Raw genomic sequence first — 9,922 nt, 5'->3', positions numbered from 1 at the left:
TGGCTCTGATAACAGCGATAACAGCCGCTCTGCCATGCAGTGCTATTCTGGGAGGAGTGGGCTCTGGAAAAACAGGAAATCCCCCTTTGTTTTGGTTGATGTTAGTGATGGTTAGAGCATGCGTGCATTCAAAACAAAAAATGTAATCTTCTATTGTTTTTTAATCTAATTTGTGTTTTTAACAATTATGCTAGCCATTAAATACTCAAGAGCTTCTGCTGGTTGGAAAGTGGATCTGAGTATTGGAGGGGTCAAATGTAGGCTTACAGCTGGTGGGCTTAATGTCTACCACCACTTATGCACATAAGCAAATGTTAAAACCACCTTTGATGATTTTGTTTTTTCCCCCACAATGTGCAGTACTTGGGTCACATCTTGTTTCTTTATACTCTGCTTTCAAGGAGTCAGACATTCTTTGAATTTTTTTTAAAGCGGTCTTGAGCAATAGTTCTCCAGGCATTCAAAGCTTTTCTTTAGATACTACTGCTTCTTCAATCATTTTCAGTACAGTTCTTAGGGGTTTTGCATTGTTGTGTTCCAATGCTTCTCTACTCACCCTGAGCACTTAAAGGGTGCTCCCCCCCCCCCCCCCCCCCTATGTTAAATAGATTTTTTGTCTAACATTCACACAGTAGATGCATTGGAGAACAACTTGGAGATAATATCTTGCCCAAGAACATTTGACATCCAGACTGGAGCACCCAGGGATAAAATAAATAGGCTTCCGATTAGTAGATGACACGCTCTACCTCCTGAGCTACAGCCGCTCAAAACTGTGCTCCAAAACTGATAGAACTATAAACTCAGAAAAATAATTTATTCCAAACATACTACCGATGAAGTAAAAGAATACCCGGGTAGAAAAAAGCACATGGTGTGTCACTATGAGTCATGGATTGGCCTCCGCTGAGCCTGGATCTCAACATTACTGAAGCAGTGTGACATCATCACGATGGAGAACAGAACAAAAGGCAGCCAACAAAGAGTTTGTATGTCTTCAAGAAGTGTGGAGAACCAATTCTGATGAGTACTTAAAGAAAGAGAGAGAGAGAGTCGGGGTGTGCTGAAGAATAAAGGTCGTAATACCAAAGATATCGATTTTTTTTTTTGGTCTTATATACTATATTTCCATGTATGACTTTAGATGTTTCCATCTATTTCCCATTTTCAAAATGGGGCAGCTTGAGGCTTTTGTACAATACTGAAGACATGCCAGACATTCAATAACAATAAGAATACATTTCTTCTCTTTTCCCCTTTTATTATTATCTTGACTCTATAATTTGTTTTTCTCTCTATAGCTCCTTGCTCCTTTTCTCTGTTTTCCTCTGTAGTTATCTGTTAAGGGGTGGGGGATGGATGCTCATAAAACCCTCCCTGAACTAATCCACCCCACTCTCTTTAATACACACTGGCAGTGCTGGAAGGATTTGTTTTTCTGCATCCCCCCCGCCCCATCCCACTCCCTTCATCTTCTGATCTCAAGTTACAGTGAATGTTTTACTGTCAGCTTTGTTTAAAAAGAAAAAAAAGAAAAAAAAAGAAGGAAAGAAATCCCAGCTGAGAGTTTGGCCTGGACTGCGAGACACAGCTGGTGCCCACAAACAGTTTCCCCAGCTTCTCTCGGCTGACACTGAAATTATAACCTGTCACAGTCTCTTCATTTGAGTGCTTTTCATATGAAAGTGACTCGTGAACACATTTTGGTGACAGTCTAAGCTCCTATAACTTTCAGACCTTCACAATTACACACACAGACACATACATGTATATATATAGCTACACATATATTCTTAGTGATCTGAACCCGAGCGGTGTTTTGTTATTGGACTTCTGTGCAAATCACACTTTGGCCATAACAAACACCTTGTTCGAACATAAGAGTGTCCATAAGTGCACGTGGCACCAGGACGCTCTAGGCCGCAGGTCGATGATTGATTTTGTAATCGTATCAGCAGACCTGTGACCATATGTTCTGGACACTCGGGTGAAGAGAGGGGCTGAGCTGTCAACTGATCACCACCTGGTGGTGAGTCGGATCAGGTGGTGAGGGAGGACGCTGGACAGACCCGGTGCACCTAAACGCGTAATGAGGGTGTGCTGGGAACACCTAGCAAAGGCCCCAGTCCGCGAGATCTTCAACGCACACCTCCGGCAGAGCTTCAACAGCATTCTGAGGGAGACTGGGGACATTGAGTCCGAATGGACCATGTTCAGCATCTCCATTGCCGAAGCTGCTGCATTGAGCTGTGGCCGCAAGGTGATTGGTGCCCTTCGTGGTGGTAACCCCCGAACCAAATGGTGGACACCAGAGGTGAAGGGAGCCACCAGGCTGAAGAAGGAGTCCTATCGGGCTTGGTTAGCGGCTTGGGCAGTGGCTGAAGCAAAAACTTGGGTGTGGGAGGAGTTTGGAGAGGCCATAGAAAAAGACTTTCGGACTGCCTCGAAGAAATTCTGGCAAACCGTCAGGCGTCTCAGGAGGGGAAAGCGGCGCTCTACCTGCACTGTGTATAGTGCTTGCGGAGCGCTGCTGACGTCGACTGAGAAAATTGTCAGGCGGTGGACGGAATACTTCGAGGACCTCCTTAATCCCACTGACACGTCTTCCGAGGAGGAAGCAGAGTCTGGGCATGAGGGGTATGACCCGCCAATTTCCAGGGGCGAGGTCACTGAGGCAGTTAAACAACTCCTTGGTGGCAGAGCCCCTGGTGTGGATGAGGTCCGCCCTGAGTTCCTGAAGGCTCTGGATCTTGTAGGGATGTCCTGGTTGACACGCCTCTACGCATGGAAGTTTGCCCAACCAGTCTACATGTGTTTTGTGGACTTGGAGAAGGCATTCGACCGTGTCCCTCTGGGTGTCCTGTGGGAGGTGCTACGGGTGTATGGGGTGTCTGGCCCATTGCTACGGGCCATTCGATCCCTATACAACCGTTGCAAGAGCTTGGTTCGCATTGCCCGCAATAAGTTGGACTCGTTCCCGGTGGGTGATGGGCTCCGCCAGGGCTGCCCTTTGTCACAGATTCTGTTCATAATTTTTATGGACAGGATTTCTAGGTGTAGCAAAGTGACGGAGGGCTTCCACTTCGGTGGCCTCAGAATCTCATCTCTGCTTTTCACGGATGATGTGGTTCTGTTGGCTTCATCGGGTGATGGCCTCCAGCTTGCACTGGAACAGTTCGCAGTGTGAAGCAGCGGGAGTGAGGATTAGCACCTCCAAATCTGAGGCCATGGTTCTCAGCCGGAAAAGGGTGGAGTGACCACTCTGGGTCGGGGATGAGTTCCTGCCCCAAGTGGAGGAGTTCAAGTATCTCGGGGTCTTGTTCGCGAGTGATGAGAGAAGGGAGCTGGAGATCGGCAGACGGATTGGTGCTGCGGTCGCAGTGATGCGGACGCTGCACCAGTCCGTCATGGTGAAGAGAGAGCTGAGTGTAAAAGCAAAGCTCTCAATTTACCGGTCGATCTACGTCCCTACCCTCACCTATGGCCATGAGCTGTGGGTAGTGACCGAAAGAACGAGATTGTGGATACAAGCGGAGGAAATGAGCTTCCTCCGAAGGGTGGCTGGCCTCTCCTTTAGAGATAGGGTGGGTGAGAAGTTCAGCCATCCGGGTGGAGCGCAGAGTAGAGCCGCTGCTCCCCCACATCGAAAGGAGCCAGCCGAGGTGGTTCGGGCATCTGACAAGGATGCCTCCTGGGCGCCTCTTGGGTGAGGTATTCTGGGCATGTCCCACTGGGAGGAGGCCCCAGGGCAGACCCAGGACACACTGGAGAGATTATATCTCTCGGCATGGCCTAGGAATGCCTTGGTGTTCCCCAGGATAAGCTGGCAGACGTGGCTGGGGAGAGGGAGGTCTGGGCTTCTCTGCTTAGGCTGCTGCCCTCACAATCCGGCCAAGGATAAAGCGGAAGAAGATGGATGGATGGATGGATGGATGAATGGATATTCTTAGTATATGTGTAGCTATGGTTTAAATGCTACAAATACTTCATGAAATCAGAGAACAGAGAAACAAAGACAATAAAAGAATGATATATGATGATGTGGGTGTGGTCACTGCTGACCTCTAAACAAGTATACTCTTAAATCGAGTCCTTTCTGCCACTGATATTCTATTATTTGCCAGTGCGTTATTCTCACAGTTTTGCAACTTAAGCCTTTTTGTTGTTTTACTTTCTATCTTCAATGTAAAGATCTTTTTTTTAAAAAAAGGATCTTCACAGTATAACACGGAAAGGAGCTAACCTTTATCTTCCTCATTTTTATGCTGTCTTAATGTTGTAAAGTTGTTTTGTGTGACCACGATCGAAGAAAGTCTTGCAGTTTAAAAAAAGGAGAGAAAAAACAGTTAGGCTCGCATATTTAAAAGTCAAAGAGCAAAATAAAAGGGAAATTATTACTCACGTCTAAGCTTTTAGATATGACATAATTAAAATTAAAAAAAAGATAAATCTAATCACAGATGAAAATCAACATGTGACTGTGTCATTGTTTATTTAACAAAAACTTAGCCATAATGCATAACAGTTGGTCATCAGGATGTGTGAACACCTCTATACAGAGTAGATGTTTTGGCTGTGTGGAGCATTTGGGTGTGTGTTTACACAATACCAAGGAGGAAAGACATGAGCAGGGACTTTAAATAAGCAACTGTCACCATCCATCAATCTGGGAAGGTTTATAAGGTCATTTCCAAGTAGTTTGAAGTCCATAACTCTCCAATGATAAAGATTATTCGCATATCCCATAAAATTCATTACAAAGGCAGAGCAAACCCATATGGAAAAGAAATAGTAAAAACTTATATGTGATTACTCATGAAAGTGGCCACTTTCATGAGTAAATCATATAAGGCTTACATGATTTACTCATGAAAGTGGCCACTTTCTCATTACTTTCATACATTGTTTTAGTAAGTATCCAAAACATACAAGTTTCATTATATAATTTTTCAAGGGATCTTATATCTGTTTTCACTCTTATATGCTTTTCATACAAGTTTCACACAAGACAGATACAAACTTTATAAGATTTATATATATCTTTTCCATATGGGAAGAGCTACACCTCAGACTCTACAGGCCTTAGTTAGCATGTTAAATGTAAAGTTCATGACAGTACAGTTAGAAAAAGACTGAACAATTCTAGTTTGTTTGGAAAAGCTACCAGGAGAAAGCCTTTTCTCAATAAAAAGAGCATGGCGTTTTGCAAAATTGCATCTGAAGAAACCACAAGATTTCTGGAATAATATCTTGAACAGATGAGACCAAAGTGAAGATGCTTGGCAGAATGCACAGCTCAGTTTTTGGTTATGAAACACAGCATATCAGCACAAACACCTCAAACCATCTATGGGCCATTATATTCTCATAAATATCATCCTAATTTGTCTGTTTTGCACTTTAAAAAAAATCTAAGAGCACTAGTTTACCCAACCCTGTTGTAAAACCTCAGTTATGGTCATCATGACAATCTCCTAGCAAGGACCGAAACTCCTACAATGCCCTGTCATTAAGAAAGCGTCTCCAAGGACAATGATGTCATCTCTCTGCCGTTAGATAAGAGCAACCTAGAAAGTCCCATCTGTGTGACCGTCAAAGGTCATTTTAATAAACTGGATGGGTGAGGTCTCTCATCAAAAAAGTATTCACGCTCGCACTTGTTGTCATGTTTTAGCTGTGCACAGTATACAGACATGCACCGAAATAAATAATCACGCTGCTTACTGCTTCCTTAGAAGAAATACAAATGTGTGTGTACAGATGTGAAATTTGAGTCACCAAAGTTACAACAAAATGCACAAAATGTCATTGCTAACAACTTTGCATCAGATGTGACATCTGCAGATATCTGTCTATGCACAAAGCTTGCAAGAGAGTGCAAGAGTGCTCTGTGAAAGACACATTAGGGGAAAAAAGTATTGTCACGCTTAAGAAATTATCTGGTTTAAATCTCCAGAGCTGCAATAATGTTTTTTTCAGACTACCGAGGTGTGTTGTTTCAGAGTGTCTGTGCGCCAGCAGCTGGATGTCATTACTAGCAATGCTTGTGCGTGTTCTTCTCAGCTCCCCTTTTGGCCTTTTGTAAGTGTTTGTGGTGCCAAAAGTTGATTCCCTGTGCACCGCTGCTCAACCAGAAGTTACCCACGCAAAATTAGTCCTGTGCCAAAACGGACAAGCTCCCCATCATTCACCCTAGTGACAGTCAGTGCAGTTTTTTGGGACTAATCACACTGGGGAAGGGTAGCTTTGGTGTCATTTAGACATCATGGGGTTCAAGTTAGTCAGCTGTCAGAAAGGTTACACATGGTGTATAAAATGCTAATTTTATGAGGGAGATTTTCACTTACTGACCACATTGTTTATGACCCTGGGAAGGTGGTGGTGATATACAAATAATTGAGTCTTTGAACATATGGTAAACAGACTGCTGCTTATGCAGCGCCTTTCTACTCAAAACTAGCATCATTCACTTTCATACAATTGCTTTTTTTTTCTGTACACAATAACCTAACATTCACACAGTCATGATACATCTGGGGCAATGGCTTCCCCAAGCTCCTCCTGGCTCCTAAGGGTGACCCCTTAGGAGCCAACACCAGCACCCTTCAGCACCCTCTGAGCCACAACTACACAGAACCAAACACTACAGAAAAAGACTAAAATGTAAGGTTAATGTAATTGACTTCTTATTTCAAGAATTTCAGATGTTATTTGAGAGCTACACTATATTTCCAAAAGTATCCAGTCACCCATCCAGGTGCTCCAATCACTTCCATGGCCACAGGTGTATAAAATCAAGCCCAGAGGAATGCAGAGTGCATACAGTGGGGTCAGCAGATGCTAAGATGGAAAACGCACAGATGTTGCTAACTTTTCTCCCACTGAAAGCGTTACATCCAGATGAACAGAATCAACACTTGGGGATTTACTTCTCAGGAGTGACAAATCATGCTTCTCTGTCTGGAAATTCGATGGAAAAGTCTGGGTTTGGCAGTTGCCAGGTGAACGGTACTTGCCTGACTGCCTTGTGACAAGTGTAAAGCATGGTGGAGGGGGGATTATGGTGTTGGGTTGTTTTTCAGGACATGGGCTCAGCCCTCAAGTAAAAGGACCCAAGATGTTTTAGACAACTTCATGCTCTCAGCTTTTTGAGAACAATTTGGGGATGGTCCCTTCCTGTTCCACCATGACTGCATACCAGTGTACAAAGCAAGGGCCATACAGACATGGATGAGGGAGTTTGGTGTGGAAAAACTTGACTGGCCTGCACAGAGTCCTGACCTCAACATGAGCTGAGACAGTGAGCCAGCCTTTCCTGTACAACATCAGTGTCTGACATCACAAATGCTTTTCTGGAAGAAACACCTTCGTTCTGGATTATCAAAGTAATTGGGATTCATTACCTGGGGATCATGTATGATTTGACACTTTCAATATCAGCTAGCAAGAGTTAAGATTTTAGCAATTTAGTTTTACAGTATAACATTGAATTTATTCATTCATTCATTTAAATTTAAATTAAGCCCTCAAACAACAAACCACAGAAATATTTTTAAAGTTCAGGTCACACTACTATAATTTCCTTTATACTAACTAGAGATGGACCGATCCGATATTACGTATCGGTATCGGTCCGATACTGACCTAAATTACTGGATCGGATATCGGAGAAAAATAAAAAATGTAATCCGATCCATTAAATATCACGAAAGCACCTCACAAAACTTGCAACACACCGTAACTCGCCTCAGAACGTTAGCAGTCGGAGCAGTATGCGTCACGTGATAGAGCGGCTGTGGCATGCGGGACCTGTCGGTGGTCTGGATAGCATTTGGAGCTTCGCTAGCAACCTGGCATTTCATCTCCGACAAAGTTATCCCCGAGAGAAGTAAAGCAAGTGTGTAAGTCCATCTCTGAATGTTTGTAAAGCATTCCTGCGTTAAGCTTAACGAGCGACTGCCTCTCGCTCTCCGGCTGCTACTTCAATCATGAAACTGCTTAAATGATCAGCTGATCGGCTTTTCTGTCGCGAGTCTGTCTCTCTTGTTTGTTTTTGGTCCACTTTGCACCAGAAAGAGGAAACCAGCGGCTGAACAACAGCAGCACGTTTAAGCTTGATAAGCTGTTGTTACAATTTATTTAATATTACTTTCTACTCCAGGATCTTTTTCTACGTAGCTGACGGCTGGTAACTGTGCAGGGGCGGATCTAGCAAAGTTTAGCCAGGGGGGCCGATAGGGCATTAACTGGGAAAAGGGGGCACAAAGACATACTTTTCTTTCTTATTCTCATTTAAAATGTCGAGCTTTTAATAAATAATTATCTGACACCCAAAGTTTTAATTTGATGTAAAATGAATAGAAGTCAATTACTGTATATAGTGACTATTAAGTCTAATATATATACCCTAGTAAGCTATAGTACTTTTTACTTTGGGAAGGTACCATCTGTGCAGTCTGCAATTTTGTTGAAGAAAGATGTTGAATCTATTTAATATTTCTTGAAAAAGAATTGATTTCTGTGCATTTTTTTTTCACACTGCATCAAATTAAGGTTGATTACGTCGATTAAGCATCATGAGGTGGAGCGTGAGGGGTGGTTCCCTATTTTTTATTTATTTATTTTTGTTGTTGCTGGGAGTTGGAACCCTATTAGTTAGGTTGCTTAATATTTACGCTAAGTACTCTTTAAAATACCAGAATAGGGAGGATGGTGTAGGTCTAAGTTTATTAGATTGATCAGTATTGCTGAACTATGAAATATTTTTTTTGTATACAGGTATAACAGAATAGCTTTAGTGTAGTTGTTGTTTTAAACTTGAGTATGAACTTGCAGACTTGCAAAATGCAGCAAGATATTTTAAAAAACAGTTTTGTTGATTAAAAAACACTATATCGGATTCATATCGGTATCGGCAGATATCCAAATTTATGATATCGGTATCGGTATCGGACATAAAAAAGTGGTATCGTGCCATCTCTAATACTAACCATGTGGGCAGGGCCAGTTAGGGCTAGTCGTGACTTATAGGTGCAAAAAGAGGGAGTGAAACCAGAGTTTGCGTGACTAGGATTTTTATCTGACAATGTGTGAAAGAGACACAGACACAGCAACTTGAGCACAAACATGTGCATGGCACGTGAGTTTATTTCTCTCTCATATCTGTACATATCCCTTTTTATTGCTATGGTCTAAAACCACAACTTTATCAACAGCAGTCAATGTCTGACACGAGGTTTCCATGTCTGTCTAGGCTGTGGGAAAGTGTCTGATGGAAACAACTATTTACAGTCTAGTTATGCATGTGACAACACATCCTCAGTGTGAAAAAGGCAACATCTCATACAAGGTGATACTAACAGAAGCCACCGTGAGAACAGCATATGCTTTGCAATGTTATGGCCATGGTACACAAAACTCTGATAGATATTCAATATCGGTGTGCAAATCTGCATTTTAAGGTTATTCTTCAATATCACTAACACTTGGTCCTTTATGTAGTTATGGTCAAGTTTTCATTTTTCTGAAAGAAATGAATGAAAATCCAGCTTCCATCAGCCTGCTACAGTGTACTAGTAACCTCCATTCTCATGGTTTGGCTTGGTTTTCTGAGAAATTAATCCAAAAATATCTACAGAGTAGCTGCATAGAGTTGGGTGGGGTGAGGGGGTTGCAGAGGGAAACCTTCATAAAGTAGCATGAAGCCGCCTTTATTTACATTTCTGGTGTAATAAACACTTTGAATGACTTTTAACCCGGAAACTGGGCCACTAACATCATGACTGTTCAGCAACTTGAGTCCCGCTGTCGTACCGCACTTAACAGTGGTTGTGGCTTTATGCTTGTAACTTTGTTTCTCACACACAACAGAAAAAGAAAGTTGCTCATTTCCCACAACAAGGGCTCACAGCGCAATATTCAT

This window comes from Aulonocara stuartgranti (genome assembly GCF_965226115.1).
Source record: "Aulonocara stuartgranti genome assembly, chromosome: 15".
In the NCBI taxonomy this organism is placed as follows: domain Eukaryota; kingdom Metazoa; phylum Chordata; class Actinopteri; order Cichliformes; family Cichlidae; genus Aulonocara; species Aulonocara stuartgranti.
This window is presented reverse-complemented; position numbering follows the sequence as displayed.